Genomic DNA, 21,970 nt, shown 5'->3' on the forward strand with positions numbered 1-21,970 from the left:
TACGCCATTTTAAAAAAAAATCATTCATTCTCTCTAATTATCATCCAAATCAGTCTTCCATTTCACCTCAAAGCTTCTAGAAAAATTTACTCTCACTGACTCTATTACTTCACTCACTGTTCAATCCCCTGTAATTAAACTATTAATCTGTTAGCATACTTTCCAGTGATTTTTTTTTAAATTTTGAATTATAATATTTTATTTTTCATCACTTTCATTTAAAAAAATGTCTCCCTGTGCTAGTAAACAATCTTTAGTTAACAAAAAAATTTAAAAATGAGAGCAGAAAAACACAAACTAAATCTGACATCATACATAGAATTCCATATTTGTGGTAGTTCTCTACGTTGGCAAAAGAAGAAGATATATTCTTGTAACTCTTTAATGTCAAGTTTGGGCATTAAAATATTAATGCATTTAGTTTTGTTTTGCTGTTGTTGCTATTGTTCTTTCCATTTATATTCTTATAGTTGTTGCATTTATTATTTTCCTGATCATGATCACTAATATTGATAGTTCATACATTTCCCCATGCTTTTCTGTATTTTTTGTACTTATCAATTGTTTGCAGACTGTAAGAAAAGTCATGGTTCATTACTATAAGACACAATTAATAGGATTTTTTTCAGAAAGGTCTGGAGAGACTTCCATGAACTGATGTTAAATGAAGTAATTAGAATCAAAAAAAAATATTGTACACAGAAGCAACAAGAGTATGTGATGATCAGCAGTGATGGACTTGGCTCTTTTCAACAATGAGGTGATCCAGGCCAATTCCAATAGAATTCTGATGGAGAGAACCATCTGCCACCAGATAGAGAACTATGGGAACTGAATGTGTATCAGAACATAGTATTTTCACCTTTTGTTGTTGCTGTTTGTCTGCTTGTTTTTTTTCCCTCTCATTTCTTTCCCTCTTTGATATGATTTTTCTTGTGTAGCATAATAAATGTGGAAATATGTTTAGAAGAATTTATGTTTAACCTATATTAGATTACTTTCTATCTAAGAGATGGAGAAGATGGGGAGGTAGGGAGAAAAATATGGAATAAGAGATTTTGCAAGGGTGAATGTTGAAAACTATCATTGCAATCTGGAATTATGTCCAAAAAAATTATCAAATTGTGCATACCCTTTGATCCAGCAGTGTTTCTATTGGGCTTATATCCCAAAGAAATACTAAAGAAGGGAAAGGGACCTGTATGTGCCAAAATGTTTGTAGCAGCCCTGTTTGTAGTGGCTAGAAACTGGAAAATGAATGGATGCCCATCAATTGGAGAATGGCTGGGTAAATTGTTGTATATGAATGTTATGGAATATTATTGTTCTGTAAGAAATGACCAGCAGGATGAATACAGAGAGGACTGGCGAGACTTACATGAACTGATGCTAAGTGAAATGAGCAGAACCAGGAGATCATTATACACTTCGACAACAATATTGTATGAGGACATATTTTGATGGAAGTGGATTTCTTTGATAAAGAGACCTGAGTTTCAATTGATAAATGACGGACAAAATCAGCTACACCCAAAGAAAGAACACTGGGAAACGAATGTGAACTATCTGCATTTTTGTTTTTCTTCCCGGGTTATTTATACCTTCTGAATCCAATTCTCCCTATGCAACAAGAGAACTGTTCAGTTCTGCAAACATATATTGTATCTAGGATATACTGCAACATATCCAACATATAAAGGACTGCTTGCCATCTAGGGGAGGGGGTGGAGGGAGGGAGGGAAAAAAATCGGAACAGAAACGAGTGTCAATATAAAGTAATTAATAAATAAAAATTAAAAAAAAGAAAACTATCATTGCATGTATTTTGAAAAAAAAAATAGCTATTATATAAAAAGGGAAAGTTATGACATTTGTGTACCGTAATTTGCTTAGTTCCTTTCCAATCCATGGGCATCTATTGTGTTTCTAATTCCTTGCTGCTACAAACAAATATTGCCATAAGTGGTTTGGATAAATACTTAAATATATAACATACGTAAATATATAAATATATAAGATACAATATATAATAAACATATAAGTATATATAAATAAGTAAATATAAATATTTAGTTACAAATGGGATCTAGAAAAAAATTAGAAATACCTTTCTTCTCCCTCACCCCAATATTCACTTTGCTATCCAAATACTTAATTCCACTGTCAACACACCTCCTGTATCTATCTGTTCTCCACTTACATAAGTAACACTCACATTCAAAACTTTATCATTTTTCACTTGGATTATTCCAGTAATTTTCTATTTGGTTTCTATGTCTCCAACATTTCCTGCATATGTTCCACATGGCTATGCCAAGATAACTTTCTAAGCCTTAAGTCTGATCATGTAACTCCATTGTTTAAATACCTTTAAGTATTTAGTTTAAATACCTCAATTATGCTTAGTTTAAGTTGCTACTATTCAACAGTGACTTTTCATAATCCTATGGTCCATACTGTCCAAGGGATCTTTTGGGGAAAGATACTGGAGTGTTTTGTCATTTCATTCTCCAGTGGCTTGACATAAACAGAATTTAAGTTACTTGTCCAGGATTCTAGAGCTAGTAAGGGTTTGAAGCTGGATTTGAACTCAGGTCTTTGTGACTCTAGGTGAGGCACTCTATCCCCTGAGTCATCGAGCTGTATCCCTAAGTGTAAATGGAAATTCTTTAATTTAACATTTAGGATCCTTCACTAACTGGCATAGTTTACTTTTTTTACCTTCAGATATTCTGCTTTCCAGTAAAATTGGTCTATTAGCAGATCCCAAAACTTGAACTATCTCTATAAATATGGATAAGCCATCTCATACCTGGAGTGCATTCACTTCATATGTTTACCTTTCAGAATTTATTTATCTTCCTTCAAAGGTCATTTAGGTATAACTTTCTAAGATAGCTTTTCTTGCTTCCTTTCAGTTGTTGTCATTCTCACCCACATCAAATTATCTTGTAATCAAATTTCACCCAAAGGAAAATGGAGTAGTAAAATAAAACAAATAAAATGTACTTATCAGCCTATATCCTGTTTCATATATCAGTAAAGGTAAGCTATTGAAGGCAAGGTTTCTTTCATTTATGATGTGGTATCCATAATGACTAGCATAATATTTTGCACAAAGTATGCATTTAATAAATGTTCATTATCAGCTTTCTTGTAATAGAATTAGCATGATACACTGAAGAGAATACTGAGCTTAAACACAGGAAATATTAAATCCTACTTCAGATATTTATAATTTGTGTAACTATGGCCAAATCAGTTACTTCAAGCTTCACTTTTCAGATCCATGAAATAGGGAAAATCATAATTGTATTACCTACTTCAAAGAGTATTATGAGGATATTAGAGACTTTTCCCTACTGACTTCAGAACATTCTCCATCCTCATTCATTGAACTATGCTTGACTTATATTAATTTTTTCTACCCAAATCCTACTCTTATAATATGATATTTCTACATATAGCTACTTGTTCAAATACCATAACTTCTCAAGTCTTCAAATTGCTTATTTTCCATGATCTACTCATGTCCTACCACTGCTATATATAGCACTGGTCATATCTTTTGATCTTGCTATCATTTGCAAGTATTCCATATCCACTTTCATGAACTTTCATGAAATTCTCTCATCATAAACATGTTGTCATCCCATCTCTCCCTCTTTCTTTCAACTCCAATGCAATGTTTTCACCCTCACAGTGATCTCAATTATTTTTTAGATCATCATCTACCTACATGCTAGCTATTCTCTCTTCTCTTCTTCATCCTGATCCCTTGGTGAACTACTTCAATCTTACATTGTCCTTTTCTCTTGAGTTCCTTTCTCCTTTATCCTATCAAATAATTTATCCTGTTAGGTACCAGCCTAACCACCAACTACTGCCTTTGTTTTGACTTCTGTGGTATTGAACACAGTAGGAGAAAATCACAAATTGAGTTGACTGGATCCACTATAAGTTTATGTCACATAATCTCAATTTGATTGTCACCATAACAAAATGAACTTTTTATACCTCTTTAATCAATTCATTACCCCCACTTACACACTGGTTTTGCTGATGTTCAGTTATTTTTCAATCATATCTAACACTTTTGACCCCATATGGGTTTTTCTTGACAAAGATACTGGAGTGGAAACCATTTCCTTCTCCAGATTACTTATAGTTGAGAAATTGAGTCAAACAGAGTTACATGACCCAGGGTCATATAGTTATGTCTGGGGATGAACTCATAAATCTTAGTCTTACCAACTCCAGGCCCTTTACTCTATTCACTGCATCATCTAGATGTCCACAGTAGTGTTTACAATCCTTTTTACACCTACCCAAATCACCCTCTTCTTAACTTAATATTACACCGTTATCATCCCAGTAACCCAACTAACATCAGAAATATTGTTTTCCTAAACTCCTTCCTGTCTCTAACTTCCCATAATCATCCTTCACAACATCTCTCATATATGTCCCTTTTTTCCTTCTGACATTGCTACCTTATTGATGCAGACCTTCAATACTTTATGCCTTGACTATTGCAATACCCTGCTAGATGGTCTGCCTGTTTCAAAACTCTCCCCATTCAAATCCATCTTCCACTCAGCTGTCAAAGGGATCTTCTTAGAATATAGGTCCAACCATATCATCCTCCTAATAAACTCCAGTGGCACCTCATCACTTCCAGCATCAAATATAAAACCCTCTGGCATTTTGCTTTAACAGCACCTTCAATTTATAATAAATTATTCCTCCTCTAGTCTTGCCTTATAAAAAATGAATAAAAAAGATAAGAAAAAAATCAGCTAAATTAGCCAACATATCAAAAAATATGACATTATCTGCACTCCCATTGTTCCCTACCACTGCAAAAATTGGGGCAATGTGTCTTCCCTTCTTATTGGAATATATACTTTCTCTTTTTATACCTTTTATTTTGGCACCATGCTTTGGAAGAGAGGTTTATTTAGGTAAAGATTGGATTATATTATTTCTGTGGTCCCTTCTATTTCTGAGATCCTATAAATTTGTGATCCTCTAGAATTCATTTTGTGGGAACAATTATGTAGGAACATTAGGTTTTTATCTTTCTTAGACCGCTAGTATTAAACACCTATTGTGAAGTTTTTTGTTGCTAACTTAAGTATGAAAAGAATGTACACAAAATGCCCTTATACTATGAAGGACTTATTTCTGGGTAAGTTGTGAAGACTATCTTTTCTTGGAAGACACTGAGTCTTCATTGGGAAAACTTATTTTAAGAAGAGATAATATATCCTTTTCGAAGTAACACGATTTAATAGAAGACTTTTTTCACACTTTCCTTGTGCTCCTCTGGAAAGTTTTTACCACCTATCTCTATCCCCTCATTTTGGAGGACAAGTAGAAGAAGGGCATTACAAGAAAAAACAAAAGGTGTATTTGAAAAACCCAGACAATTCTAGAGAAGTAGCATTATTTACCATTGCTCTTCCATAAATCCAGTGTACAAATGGAGAAATGGCCCCTTCCCCACAAGAAAACCACCCTTGTGACATGATGATACCATATAAAATATGATATAATGAAACTAATTAGATTTAAGAAAAGCAATTTATTTTGAAGAAACTATACATTTAAAACCAAATAATCCAAGTCAATACAGTCACAGCTACTAAATAAAGATATTTCCCTAAAATAAGAATGAGGAAAGCTGACTTCTAGTCCTGAATGTATCACTAAATTTATCATTTGTGAAAAAAAATTCACATGGTACAATAAAATAGTACTGGAATTTGTATCAGAATACTTGACTTCAAGTTCTAGCTCTACTACTTATAGATTACATTCCTCAGAGTACAATGCTTGGCGCACAGTAGGCACTTAATAAATGCTTGTTGATTTGAATATGTTAGATTAAGTATGATCCTCAATTACATCAACTAAAATAAGCTAGATGAACTAGATGGTCTCTAAAGTCTCCTCTATTTCTTAATATGAATTTGGTTAAGTCACTAAGCTCCATTTTATGAAATGAAAGGTTTGGGATAGATGATCCTTATTTTTTTCCCCTGGAGCTAACATTTTATGATGCCAAATTACTCTCATTGGGATAGAAAAGTATTAAATATAACCATTAGAAATACACAATTGGAAAGTCAAATTAGATCACCTCCTGGACTCAATTATTTTACACACTATGCCCAAAAGTAATTCCTAGTTCTTGGTGTCACCTAACCTTAAGTCACTTAAGCAGAGAGTTGTAAATAACTTCTACCACTGTAATACAATGTACTGGGTTTGAAGATAAAAAAAAAAGGTTTTGAATTTTGATTTTGTCTTTTGCTAAATGGATAGCTATGGTCAAGTCCCTTATCCTTTCTAATTCTCAGATTCTTTATCTGTCTAATGAAGAGGTTCTAACACTAAGGTCCTTTCTAGTTCTAAATCTATGAGCCAGTGTCTCTAATAAAGAGATAATGATGTATATTGTCTATGGCATCAGGAAATCATAAGTTCAAATTCTGATTCTCACATATATATATATATATATATATATATATATATATATATATATATATATATATTGTGAGACCATGCACAAATCACTTGATTACTCAGTGATCCAGGCAACTCTCCTATTCAATTTCTTGATTTTTTTTTTTTTGGATTTTAAGTTAACACTCAACAAAATGAATATCTTATTTTTTATAATAGTAGGTTCTTATTTTTCAAATTACAAGCAAAGATAGTTTTCAGCATTCACCCTTGCAAAATCTTGTGTTCCAAATTTTTCTCCCCTAGAGAGCAAGATCCAATATAGGTTAAACATGTACAATTGTTCTAAACATTCATATTTATCAAGCTGCACAAAAAAAAGTCAGATCAAAAGAGGAAAAAATGAGAAAAAAACAAGCAAGCAAACAGCATCAACAACAACAAAGATGAAAATACTATGTTATGATCCACATTTAGTCCTTATAATCTTCTCTCTAGATGCAGATGACTCCATCACAAATCTCTTAGAATTAACCTGAATCACCTCATTGTGGAAAAGAGCCATGTCCATCACAGCTGATCATCATACAATCTTGTTGTTGCTTTGTACAATGTTCCCATGGTTCTACTCACTTCATTTAGCATCACTTCATGTAATCTCTTTAGAAAGGCCTTTCTAGATTTAAAGATATGCTTCACAAGGGCTATCTTTACTTTTTTTTTGGTACTAACTCTTCTCATTTCTCTCCCTTTTTTCAGAACTGGAAAAAATAAAAGAAAAACCTTTGTAAAAGATATTCTTAGTCAAGCAAAAACAAAACAAAACCAACAAAAACCCAACCAAATTGTGGTTTTGGTGGCATCCAAAAATAAATGTTTCATTCTGAATTTTGATTCCTTTATCTCTCTGTAAGTTGGTAACATACTTCTTCAGTGTTCCTCTCCTAACATTTATTACAGTCGTCAAGTCTTTCAAAGTTGCTTTTTTTTGGAATGTCATTATACTCAAATTTCTCCTGCTTCTACTCATTTTACTCTGCATTAATTTATGCAAATCTTCCTAGGTTTTCATAAAACCTTGTATTTAATCATTTCATTCAGTGCAAGAATATTCAATTGCATACATACTATTTACTTTAATTAGTCATTCCCCAAATGATAGGCACCTCTTAAATTTCAGAAACATAAAGAACAGCTATAAATTTGGCATTCCAGGACCACATACACTTGTGTAGCTTTCCATGTGATCTTTATAGTAGACATTTGTATAAAATGCTTTCATCTCCAAGAGGAGTTGCTTTTCTCTGTCTTTTGAGATGGATTTCATGCTAGAAATATAAAGAACAATAAATATAATGATGAGATTACAGATCCAAAAAAAAAAAGATGTTATCTTCAACAATATTTTTTTGACATTTCTTGGTATACTCTATTTCACCATTGCTTGAATGTTACTTGACATGGTACATGAACTTTATATGCCAAATAAATGGTTGTGCTATAGATCTCAGTCCTGTATCAGAGAAGAGTTAGACCTAGTAATTGTTAAATATATCTTAGATGGTTTTATTGAACATTTCAAAGAAAAAGATTGGAATTTGACTCCAAATTATATCCAAGGGTATTAAAAACTATTTGGATTTGTAAAGGGTGTTAGAGTTATTCATCTCAATCTTCGCTCAATGCACAATGCACCTTATTTTGACTATTGAAGGACTATTGACTATTGACAATATTATTTCAAAATCCACATTTTTGAGTTAGATTACTCCTAAGTGATCTTCTCACTCACAGCATTCATATAAGGAATACACTTAGCATTTATAATTCTTATCAACATTGACCAACTATAATTCCAAAGAATGAAACATACTACCTACAAATAAATTGATGAACTCATAATGTAGACTGATGCATGTTTTCTTTTCCTTCCTTCCTCTCTCCCTCCCTCCGTTCCTTCCTTCCTTCTTTCCTTCCTTCCTTCCTTCTTTCCATTCTTTTTTTTTTTTCTTGTAAAGAGGGCTAACAAATTACTTTATTTTGCATAACTACATATATATTTTTTCTTATCTTCTCGATGGGGGGAGGGTGAAAGAATTGGGAATAAGGAAGGAGATTTGGAAGTGAAAATTAAATTAAACTGAATTTTTAAAGTAAATATAAAATAAGATAGTAAACTGAGAGACTTGGAGAGGAGAGGCATGGGAAATTTGAGAAGAGATGGAAAAGTTTGGAAAAGTCACTATAATGGTGCAGGGAATGGATATAAATGATTGCTTTGTTGTAGTGAAGGCCCAAGAGATAACAGAACCTAAATTTGTAGTGGACCCAGTCATCCTAATTTCATGATTTTCTCCAGCTTTTTTCAGCAGTACACGAATAGGAGTGAAGGCAGTGAATGGCGGAAGTAATCTAAAGTTGCATCTTGGAGGAAGAAAATTTAATAGTGGGGCAAGGAATTTGAGAGGAAGAAAAGAAAACAGCATACAAATAAAAACCATTTTACCAAAGAGTCTAGATGAGGAAAAAAAGAGAGGGAAAGAACTGAGGGATTGAGGAATTAGGACCTGTAAGGATAATGCTGGCAGCTATAGAACAAAGGCAAAGATGTAATGAAAACAGATAAAGATCAGATCAAGGAATCTCAGAATTCATGAACAATTAAAAATAATATTTATGGATAATGGCAAGATCAAGGGTATGACCCTTTATGTAGTTGCTGTAGAATGAAGGATTAAGTCAGAGGGAAAAAAAGTACCTTGAAAAGCTGGGAAGTTATAGTATCAATATGTGTATTGATTTGAGAGTATCAATATGTGTATTGAAGTTGGAGGTCATGAGTTGGAGAGGAGAGGAAAACAATATTCCAGGTACTAAAGTCTTCGAGGAAGGAGTAAGAGTATTTTAGATGTCAGTAGATAAGAACCATTAGAATTCTGATTGAGTGATAAATATTAATCTCAAAAAAAATTACTGAGTGAAAATATTGTTGAAATATCTAGAATTGACAGTGGGGTTTAAAGTATACTCCAACTCCCCTACCATGATGAATGAGATTCAAGAGAAGTGAAAGTTAACCTTATGGTGTTTAGAGATTCCCTGTCTTTAGAAAGAAGGTAACTCAGAATGTAAAAAAAAAAGAAAAGAAAGAAAGAAAAATAAAGGGAAAAAATAATAGTAAAACACATTTGATCATATGGAACAGATATTCCAGAAAGCAGAAAGGAAGAGATGGGTAAGTAACTCAGAGTTTCAGGTTAAGAATGATAAGAATATAAAAGCAGACAGTGGAAAATGAGGATAGAGAAAATAGGATTTCTATAATGATAGCTGGAGGCTCATAATCAGTGGATTATGGGAAGCAGAGCAGATGATAGCACCTAGTAAGCATTTAATAAATGCTTGTTGACTGCTGACTGATAACACCCTATAATATTAATTTTATTATTAGAGCTCATTACTTTTCTAGATTTCTAGGGGGAAATGCTAATCATTGAGGAATGTGATGCATCAGATTATCATCCCCCAGAATTCCAGGCAGCACAGAGGAATTGAGCAAAGGGGAGGAGTGGAGTGAGCAGCACTATGGGACTTTTCACAATATGAAGGCTCCAGTCATGGATTCACTACTCCTTTAGTAAGCTTCAGAGTAGAGTCATCCCAAGACATAAGGTAGAAGGGAGTTGCCATTGCACTATTTTGAGCATTAGCTTCACTTTCACTTCAAGCTGAAATTTAATTGGGCTTGGTAGGGGAGTTGAAATACTACTTACTCCCCACTACTACTTTAAGACTCTATCTCAACCATATTATCACCCAGTAAACTCAGTTTCTTTGAGATTCATGTGTGGAGTTGGATAAGACTAAAAAGTGTGCCTGAAGAGCTGATGAAATAATGTATTTAGGCAGGAAACTTTTTCCTAGGGGCAAGGTAACAACTAAGAAGATATAGAGAACTATAGTATGCCAAGAGGACATTGGGTTGTCCATGGGTTTTTATAGTGAAGTCAGAATTCATGGTCAGGGATCTCAAGTTCATTCTCACTATACCACAACAGTTCTCTAAGCATTTGTGCATAAAGGCAAAAAATAATACCATTCGTAACTATCTCCATTTCATTTTTTCAGCTTCTTACTCCAAATTTAATTATAATGGCAAAACTCAACACCTGTAGAACATATAGACTCAGAAGAAATATATGAGAAGGTGGAAAGTAAAGGTAAGTAAAGGAAGGTAATAGGAATAAAAAAATATAAAGGCTATTTTTGGAAGGGGAGGAGGGAATGCTGGAAGAGAAAAGAAAAATGTGACCAACTTGTCTTTCTGCCTTATAAATAATGTCCTAGATAAATAGTAGAGGGACCCAGGTTTTTCGGTTCTTAGTGCTTTTTAATGAATACTATTTTAGTAAGTGAAAAAACTGAAACAGAGTGTTCCTTCGAAATTCAGTGGCAATTCCCTAATACTGAAGTAGAACACGGTGCCTAGCACCTAGTAAGCATTTAATAAATGCTTGTTAACTGCTGATTGATAACACCTTATAATGTTATTTTTGGAGCTCATTATTTTTCTAGATCCATTATTTTATAGGTTTGTGAGCATTCCTTTCATACTAAGCACAGTTACACATATTCGGAATAGCAATTGAATAAAAAAATCACTGTGAATTTGCCATTATAAGATGACACAGGAAGAGACTGGTCCAGAGAAGATTAAGTATGGACTAAGAAAGTATTTAAATCATGGCTCACTTACTTATTACTTATGTTACTTTGGACAAATTATGTAACTTCTCTATAGCTCAGCTTCCTTAACCATAAAATGAAAGATTTAGACCATATGGTCTTCATAAATTTCCAATTCTATAGCCTATCAGCTTAGATTCATCTGAATTGTACAAATAGACTCACAATGAATGAATGCATCAATCATTTAATTATGGCAATGCACTATACTAAATTCTGGGGAGATAAATTGAAAAATAAGATAGCCCCCGATCTGGGAAGACAATAAATAGGAAAAGTTTTAGCTGTAAGTCAGATGCACAGCAACAAAGAATATGGTTGTGCTTCTACCTTAATGTCATCACACAGAAATATCTAACAATTTCTGATGTTGAACCATTTGACAGATCTAAGTACTTTGGTGAGAAAAACTTTATTTTCTGGGTCCTCAGTAGCTGGAAGAACAGTTGCCATACAATATCATCACCAGGATGATGGCTGAGTGAGCTGGACCAGAAGTATTGGTATTCCTAAGATTCTTGGGTTTGGAGTTCTGCTCCATCTTTTTCAGGATTCAATAACAGTTCTACAATCATTTACGAAATACTTTATATTGTTTCAATTGAACAATAATTCTTTTTAATCTACATTTAATAAGTGTACTAAGTGGAAGACATTGTGCTACATGAACTGCAAATAGAGACAAATTCAAAGGATATTCTTTCCGCAAGGAATTTGCTTTTTCTTGTGGTAATGAAAAATATATACAAGTAAATAAGTATATATTTAAAGAGAGAAGCCAGGTGGTACAGTGAATAGGGCACCAGATTTAGAATTAGGATTAGTTATTATTAATTTTTATACTCAATAAATGACTCACTGATCATAGCTAAACCATGTCTTTTGGATATCCTAGGGAGACATTCCTCACATGCTTTTTAAAAAATGATTCAGGATTCAATAATAGTTCTACAGTCATTTACGAAATGGCTTATATTATTTCAATTTAACAATAATTCATTTTAATCTACATTTAATAAGTGTACTAAGTGGAAGACATTGTGCTACATGAACTGCAAATAGAGACAAATTCAAAGTATATTCTTTCCGCAAGGAATTTCCTTTTTAAAATAATGAAATTTCAATAAAATCTCTATCTTTTACCCTCCTAAAACATATATTAAGTACAGTATCACAAATAGGATGACCCATTAAATTAAACAAGCAGATTGAACACACTGTCATTTATTCACCAATTATCTAATGCACAGGCACATGGGTTAGATATTTTCTTATTCATGTCAGAAATTAATGTAAGCATGTATAACATTTGAAGATCCATATGATGTAGTGTGGCATAATTGGGGGCAGATGAAATTCTGAATTTAAAGTTAGGAAAAACTGAGTTCAAATATTACTGCTGAAACATTATTTGACCATAGATAAGACTTATTTACTGGAATGAGTGATGATCTTCCCCTGCAGGAAGCATCACACAGAAGAAATCCTAAGAGTCTATTAGAATTGTCCATTCACAACAATGACAACAACAACAACTAAATAGCGTAAATTACATGCACTGGCATTCCCTCAGTTGTCAAGTCAAATCAACTCTCCAGTCACATTTTCCATTCCACTGCTGCCATTATTCAGACTTTCAGGGTCCTCTACCCAAAACTATTATGATCATACCCTTTCCCTACTTTTCCTTGCTGCCCTCTTTAAATCCATCTTCCCTGCTGAGGTCAAACAGGATGACATTCTGCATTCTTGTTTCAGCTCTCCTAGTGTAAAAAAGTGTCTTTTTGTCAGCTATTGAGAGTCACATTCTTTTTCATTGTTGTACTTCTTGTTGGTGATCATGTTATTTAAGTGTAATCTTCAAGTGTAACATTGAATTTGCTGTCCAGTGTTCCTAAGTGTGAGTCGGTGATCTGCCTTACAGATGCAATCTGTTTGACAGAAAAACTACATGTGTGTTAGATTAGTTTCTTTTAGGCATGAGTAATAGTGCTGTTGCCCATGAATTTAATGTTAAAGAATCTACAATACAGACCATGAAGAAAAAAGAAAGAGGATATTTGCCAATCTGTAAGTGAGGCCATTCTGGAAATGACAAAATTCAATTACCATATATACTCGAGTATAAGCCGAGTTTTTCTGCCCAATTTTTGGGCAGAAAATCCCCTCCTTGGCTTATACTCTAGTCACTAGATAAAACATGTGTAAATATCCCTTTGAATGCCCCCCTGCTGTGTAGTATACAGTGCGAGTGCCGACTGTGATACTACAGGGCCGGCCGTTGCTACGGTGATGTGGCTGTTCTTGTAGTATCACAGTCGGTAACTGGACTGTATACTAATGCTGGCAACCGCTCTACATACATATACCGGCACCCGCTCTCCTCCTCTGTGGGCACTGGTGCCCTACCTAAACCTACTGATATAATAAATTTTCCCAGATTTTTGGGTTAAAATTAGGGGCCTTGGCTTATATTCGGGCGGCTTATACTCGAGTATATATGGTATACATATAAGATATAGATAGATAGATAGATAGATAGATATAGATATAGATATGTAGATCTATATCTATATCTATCTATCTATCTATCTATCTATCTATATATTATATATAATGTTAATGAAAGATCATCTGAGAGAGAAGGTATAAAGCTTCATGTAGAGAGTAACATTTGAGCTGATTATTGAAGGGGGATAGGGAAACCAACAAGCAGAAGAGGGGGGAGGTCATTCAAGGCCTGGAAGATATAAAAAAACAGAAAGACTGAAGATAGCATCATTTTGAAGGAACTTCAACTAGGTCATTATAGTTGGATCACAGAATGCATTAGGGGACCAAAGTATGAAATAGGCATGATAGTGAAGATTTTTAATGTGAAACAGACCATTTTTTATTTGATCCTGGAAGTTAAGGTGGAGCCACTGAAGTTTATTTTAAGGTAGAACTTTGCAAGAGTTCAAAAATAAAGTTGGCTGCCCTGGGAAGCTGTGCTCTTTACTACTAACTGGATTCAAGCAAAGATGAAATAATCACTGGTTGCTATGTATAGAATGTTTGCATGCTTCAGAAAAGGATTAGACTCTATGATTTTTCTTTTCTTTTCTTTTCTTTCTTTCTTTCTTTCTTTCTTTCTTTCTTTCTTTCTTTCTTTCTTTTTTTTTTTTTTGAGGCAATTGGGGTTAAGTGATTTGCCCAAGGTCACACAGCTTGGAAATGTTAAATGTCTGAGATCAGATTTGAACTCAGGTCCTCCTAACTTCAAGGTTGGTGCTCTATCCACTGAACCACCTAGCTACCCCAATTCTATAGTTTCTAAAAGTGCTTTTTATTTGCTTGTGTATTGTTGTTGTTGGGTACTTTTGTTTTTAGTTTTAACATCCTAGACTTCCATTTTTAAAAGCATGGATTTAAAAGCTAGCAAACTTTTTTACTCATGAATGAGCATAAAATGTTAACCTCATGAATTTGGCAATTTATCATGACTTTAAAATCATGAGGTAATAAAATAAGTAGCAGAGGGAGGAAAGAAGATAGGAGATTCTCCAAGGCCTTCCTTATCACTTGCTGGATGTTTTGTTTTAGCACACACAAACAAAAAGACTTAACAAATATCACAGAAAAAATAATCATTCTCTTTAGGTTGTGGTGGGGACTGTGGACATTAGGGGTGGCCTGTGCTCCAGGGTTGTACTGGGATCAGCTAGACTCGCAAAACAATGCTTTTATTTGTCTTCTATAACGGACTAAGGATTTTTAAAATCCTATCTCATTCTACATTCTTGGCAACTATTTTAACCTAAAATAAACATTAAAAGAACATTTGAGTAATAATATTACTACCATTCCAATTCTATAAGTTTTCTATAGGTTCAAAAAGCACTTTCCTTAGAAAAACCCTGAGAAGTGGAAATTTTATCATTCACAGTATATGAAACTGGAACTCAGGAAGCTTAATTGACATACTCTGGTCATATAGATACTAAATATGGAAATCTTAGGCCCAGTCATTCAGATTCCATTTCTAGAGCTCTTTCTAATAAGAAATAGGAATGCTACTAGGAAAAATTACACAGAATTTCAAAGATGGAAAGGACCTAAAGATGCATCTTTTAACCAATCCTTGTAGGAAGTGAGAATCTCTTCTATAATATTTCAGAAAAATTCCCACTTATCCCTTGAACTGATCTTATAAAGGGGAAATCTCCTAAAGCAAGCTGTTAAGTTGTTAAACTGTTCTGTTGTTCAATCACTTTTGCGTTCAATATTTCATGATCCCATTTGGGTTTTTCTCAGCAAAGATTCTGGAAGTTTGCCATTTCTTTTTCAAATTAATTTTTACAGATGAGGAAACTAGGGCAAACAAGCTTAAGTGACTTGCCCAGGGTCATATAAATAGTGTCTAGGTAGATTTGAACTCAGGAATATATATCTTTCTGACTCAAGACCTGTCACTCTACCACTGTGCCAATTAGCTACTCTAAACTGTTTTAGCCATGTTATTGTTAATAAAGTACTGAATTTGGAGTCAAAAAGTTCCATGATCATATTCTACTTCTGATACTTATTAACAATGAGCAACTCATAACCTCTCTTCATCTTATGGGTTCTTTTTTAAATCTGTAAAGTAAACATAATACCAAAGACACCACATATTGATAAGCAGAGTGACTGAAAAGAAAAAGAATAAAAAACTAAGGACAAAAAATCAACAAACAATTAAAGAACCACTCAATGAATTGTTAATATACAACACAGAAAATTAAAATGAAAATGTTAAAGAAATAAGGGAAATGTTAATTTTTAAGAAAAATAAACCATTATCAATAAAATTAAATATTTCAGACTAAAAGTATACTTCTCCAAAACACATTGTAATAAAAAGAGAATAATAAAATTGGAATGAAAAAAGTTCTGAGGCAGAAGAAAAGTTAATTGAACAAAATCAAAAGACAATACTAGAATAATATGTGAGAGCTTTATAAAACAAAAATATGGGGAAAAATCTAAAGATTATAATTCTTCCTAGAAAAAGGATGATGGAAAAATGAGGTTCATACTTCAAAATATCATGTAGGAAAACTACATAATTAGAAATGTTTGAAATATCTAATAAATTATAAATTTAAATTGATTCTACAAAACATACAAAATAAACTTCATGCCCAAATCCCCAAGAAATATTATAGTCAAAGTTTGCAATTAAATATCAACAAATTTTGTAAGCGACAATGACAAAAACCTTTCATAATCAATAATAAAAATCAGAATAGCGTAAGACTACCTCTGATTTGTGAGAAAAGGAAATTGAAATAGGATGTTGTTTTTTTAATTCTTTTTTTTCATTTTTTAATAACTTTTTATTGACAGAATCCATGCCAAGGTAATTTTTTACATTATCCCTTACACTCACTTCTGTTCCGATTTTTCCCCTCCCTCCCTTCACCTCCTCCCCTAGATGGCAAGCAGTCCTATATATGTTAAATATGTTGCAGTATATCCTAGATACAATATATACATATACATATATACATGTGCAAAACCAAACAGTTCTCTTGTTGCACAGGGAGAATTGGATTCAGAAGGTAAAAATAACCCGGGAAGAAAAACAAAAATGCAAATAGTTTACATTCATTTCCCAGTGTTCTTTCTTTGGGTGTAGCTGCTTCTGTCCATCATTGATCAATTGAAACTGAGTTAGGTCTCTTTGTCAAAGAAATCCACTTCCATCAAAATACATCTTCATACAGTATCGTTGTTGAGGTATATAATGATCTCCTGGTTCTGCTCATTTCACTTAGCATCAGTTCATGTAAGTCTCTCCAAGCCTCTCTGTATTCATCCTGCTGGTCATTCCTTACAGAACAATAATATTCCATAACATTCATATACCACAATTTACCCAACCATTCTCCAATTGATCGGCATCCATTCAATTTCCAGTTTCTAGCCACTACAAACAGGGCTGCCACAAACATTTTGGCACATACAGGTCCCTTTCCCTTCTTTAGTATTTCTTTGAGATATAAGCCCAGAAGTAACCCTGCTGGATTAAAGGGTATACACAATTTGATAACTTTTGGGGCATAATTCCAGATTGCTCTCTAGAATGGTTGGATTCGTTCACAACTCCACCAACAATGCATCAGTGTCCCAGTTTTCCCACATCCCCTCCAACATTCATCATTATTTTTTCCTGTCACCTTAGCCAATCTGACAGGTGTGTAGTGGTATCTCAGAGTTGTTTTAATTTGCATTTCTCTGATCAATAATGATTTGGAACACTCTTTCATATGAGTGGTAATAGTTTCAATTTCATCCTCTGAAAATTGTCTGTTCATATCCTTTGACCATTTATCAATTGGAGAATGGCTTGATTTCTTATAAATTAGAGTCAATTCTCTATATATTTTGGAAATGAGGCCTTTATCAGAACCTTTAACTGTGAAGATGTTTTCCCAGTTTGTTGCTTCCCTTCTAATCTTGTTTGCATTAGTTTTGTTTGTACAAAGGCTTTTTAATTTGCTATAATCAAAATTTTCCATTTTGTGATCAGTAATGGTCTCTAGTTCATCTTTGGTCGCAAGAAATAGGATATTGTTAACAGGAAATAAGATTAATTGAAATACAAAAGTGACAAATTCTACAAGATGAAATAAAGTTTCAAAGAAATTAACTTTGACAAAGTGGAAAAAAAACTGTAAAGGAAAAGACATTAGAAATTGAGAGGAGAGGTATGTAGGATGGAGAGAAACAAGAAAATTACTTTTTTTAATAAATAGGTCACAGAGGGAAGAGTTGGAATTATAAACTTTTAGTAGAAAAGGAACATTGTGACAGCATAAAGGATTCCATGGAAGCAGAAGATGAGACCAGGATTTTCTAATTAACAACTTGGGAAGAAAACACAAACAAAACTAACTTTTCTGAGAGTGGGTCATACCTACTAGTACCACTTCTCATTAAAAATATAAATAAATAGAAAAAAAAAAGGTGGGGAGGGTAGCTGGTAGGAAAAAAAAAGATTAATGAAGGGTAATGATTTAAAAAATAATGTCAAACTCAAATAAAAATGAGAACCTTTGAATATTTCACTTAGAATACCACATAGTAACATGATTCATTGTATTCTTATTTTTAATATTTTCAAATTATATTCAGGAACACCAAATTTAGCTCTTCTTGTTTAAAGAAAAGCTGTCAGGAACAGTGTTAAAATGATAAACTTATGAATTTCATCTATGTCACAAAAGATCCTACAATCATCTGACAACAACCATCCTGAAATATATACAGAAAACTCAAAAATAATCCAATCTCTTTGTGATACACATAGTCAACTTGCTCTTATTTTAAGAATGTCATATTTTTAAAATTATGTTAAAAGTAAAATCATGTATGTATATAAAGATATATGTTTTAAATTATTTCTATTTTGTGAGAGATTTCCCAATCACAAACTGTTTTCTTTCTTTCTTTTTTTAACTGAAGCTTTTTATTTTCAAAATATATGCAAGAATAATTTTTTTTTAACATTGACCCTTGAAAAACATTGTGTTCAATTTCCCATCCTTCGCCCCAACCCTTCCCTAGATGAAAAGTAATTTAATATATGTTTAAAATGGTAAAAATATATGAAATTAAATATAGGCACACATTTATTTATACAATTATCTTGCTACACAAGAAAAATCTGATCAAAAAGGAAGAAAAATGAGAAAGTAAATAAAATTCAAGGAAACAGCAACAAAAGAAGTGTAACCCACACTGAGTTCTTACAGTCCTCTTTCTGTGTGCAGATGGCTCTCAGCATCACAAGATCATTGGAACTGGCCTTAATCATCTCATTGTTGAAAAGAGCCACATTCATCAGAATTGATCATCACACAATCTTGATACTGTCATATACAATGCTCTCCTGGTACTGTTCATTTCACTTAGCATCAGCTCATGTAAGTCTCTACAGGCCTCTCTTAAATCATCCTGTTGGCCATTTCTTACAACAACAATATTCCATAACATTCATATATCATAATTTATCTAGCCATTTTCCAATTGATGGGCATCCATTTAGTTTCTAGCCACTACAAAAAGAGCTGCCTCAAACATTTTTCCACATGTGGTCCTTTTCCCTCTTTTAATCTCTCTTTGGGATATAAGCCCAGTAGAAACACTGCTGGGCCAAAGGGGATGAACAACTTGATAACTTCTTGAGCATAGTTCCAGATTGTTCTCAGAATGATTGGATCCCTTCACAGTTCCACCAACAATGTAACTGTATCTCAGTGTTCCCACATCCCCTCCAACATTTGTCATTATCTTTTTCTTTCATTTTAGCCAATCTCAGAAGTGTGTAGTGATGTCTCAGAGTTGTCTTAATTTCCATTTCTCTGATCAATAGTGATTTAGATTATCTTTTCATATGACTAGAAATGGTTTCAATTTCTTTATTTGAAAAATTGTTTATATTCTTTGATGATTTATAAATTGGAAAATGATTTGAATGCTTATAAATTTGAGTTAATTATCTATGTATTTTAGAAATGAGGCCTTTAGACATAAAGACCTCAAAATTAAATGTCGGAAGACAAAAATAGTAAGTGATCTCTTTTCACATCACGATACAATAAAAACTACAATCAAGAAAAAGTTAGGGATAAATAGATCAAAAAGTAACTGGAAACTAAATAATCTCATCTTAAAGAATGATTGGGTTAAACAGCAAATCATAGACACGATTAATAATTTCTCTCAAGATAATGACAATGATGAGACATCATAGCAAAATTTGTGGAATGCAGCCAAAGCAGTAATAAGGGGAAATTTTATATCTTTAGAGGCTTACTTGAATAAAAAAGAGAAAGAGAAGATTAATGAATTGGGCTTGCAACTTAAAAAGCTAGGAAAAAACCAAATTAAAAACCCCCAATCAAATACTAAACTTGAAATTCTAAAATTAAAAGGAGAAATTAATAATATTGAAAATAAAAAAAACTATAGAATTAATAAATAAAACTAAGAGTTGATTGTATGAAAAAAAACAATAAAATAGATTAAACCTTTGGTAAATCTGATTAGAAAAAAGAAAGGAAAATTGAATTGTTAGTCTTACAAATGAAAAGGGAGAACTTTCCACCAATGAAGAGGAAATTAGAGCAATAATAAGGAGTTATTTTGTCCAACTTTATACCAATAAATTTGATAACCTAAGTGAAATGGATGACTACCTCCAAAAATACAGGCTTCCTAGATTAAGAAAGGAGGAAGCAAATTGCTTAAATAGTCCCATTTCAGAAAAAAAGAAATAGAACAAGCTATTAATCAACTCCGTAAGAAAAAATCCCCAGACCAGATGGATTTACATGTGAATTCTACCAAACATTTAATTGTTTAAAGAACAATTAGCCCCAATGCTATATAAACTATTTGAAAAAATAGGGAATGAAGGAGTCCTGACAGATTCCTTTTATGACACAGACATGGTAGTGATCCCTAAACTAGGTAGGTTGAAAATAGAGAAAGAAAATTATAGACCAATCTCCCTAATGCATATTGATGGTAAAATCTTATATAAGATACTAGCAAAAAAACCTACAGAAAATCACCCCCAGGATAATACAGCATGATCAAATAGGATTTATACTAGGAATGCAGGGCTGGTTCAATATTAGGAAAACTATTAGTAAAATTGGCCATATTAATAATCAAATTAACAAAAACCATATGATTATCTTAATAGATGCAGAAAAAGCATTTGATAAAATCCAATATCCATTCCTCATAAAAACATTTGAGAGTATAGGAATAAATGGATTTTTCCTTAAAATAATCAGTAGCATCTATTGAAAACCATCAGTAAGGGCTTATACCCCAAAGAGATACTAACGAAGGGAAAGGGACCTGTATGTGCCAAAATGTTTGTGGCAGCTCTATTTGTAGTGGCCAGAAGCTGGAAAATGAATGGATGCCCATCAATTGGAGAATGGTTAATAAATTGTGGTATATGAACGTTATGGAATATTATTGTTCTGTAAGGAATGACCAGCAGGATGAATACAGAGAAGACTGGTGAAACTTACGAACTGATACTAAGTGAAATGAGCAGAACCAGGAAATACCTCAACAACGATACTGTTTGAGGATGTATTCTGATGGAAGTGGATCTCTTCGATAAAGAGAGCTAATTCAGTTTCAATGGATTAAGGATGGACAGAAGCAGCTACACCCAAAGAAAGAAGGAACACTGGGAAATGAATATAAACTGCTTGCATTTTTGTTTTTCTTCCCGGGTTATTTATACCTACTGAATCCAATTCTCCCTGTGCAACAAGAGAACTGTTCGGTTGTGCACACATATATTGTATCTAGGATATACTGTAACCTATTCAACATGTAAAGGACTGCTTGCCATCTGGGTGAGGGGGTGGAGGAAGGAAGGGGAAAAATCAGAACAGAAGTGAGTGCAAGGGATGATGCTGTAAAAAATTACCCTGGCATGGGTTCTATCAATAAAAAGTTATTAAAAAAAAAAAAAAGAAAACCATCAGTAAGAATCATATGTAATGGGGATAAACTGGAACCATTAAGATCAGGAGTGAAATATGGTTGCCCACTATCACCAATACTATTCAATATTGCATTAGAAATGCTAGCTTTGGCAATAAGAGTTGAGAAAGAGATTAAAGGAATGAAAGTAGGTAATGAGGAAATCAAATTGTCACTCTTTGCTGATGATATGATGGTATACTTAGAG

At 33.1% G+C, this 21,970-nt stretch overlaps 1 protein-coding gene across 2 annotated transcripts in view; it reads right to left on the bottom strand.

The window, feature by feature from the left end:
- ADCY8 (adenylate cyclase 8) overlaps positions 1-21,970 on the bottom strand; it is a 397,348-nt gene that overhangs the window by 351,340 nt on the left and 24,038 nt on the right. The window lies entirely within an intron of this gene.

The sequence above is a fragment of the Antechinus flavipes genome, chromosome 1, assembly GCF_016432865.1.
Source record: "Antechinus flavipes isolate AdamAnt ecotype Samford, QLD, Australia chromosome 1, AdamAnt_v2, whole genome shotgun sequence".
Taxonomy (NCBI): domain Eukaryota; kingdom Metazoa; phylum Chordata; class Mammalia; order Dasyuromorphia; family Dasyuridae; genus Antechinus; species Antechinus flavipes.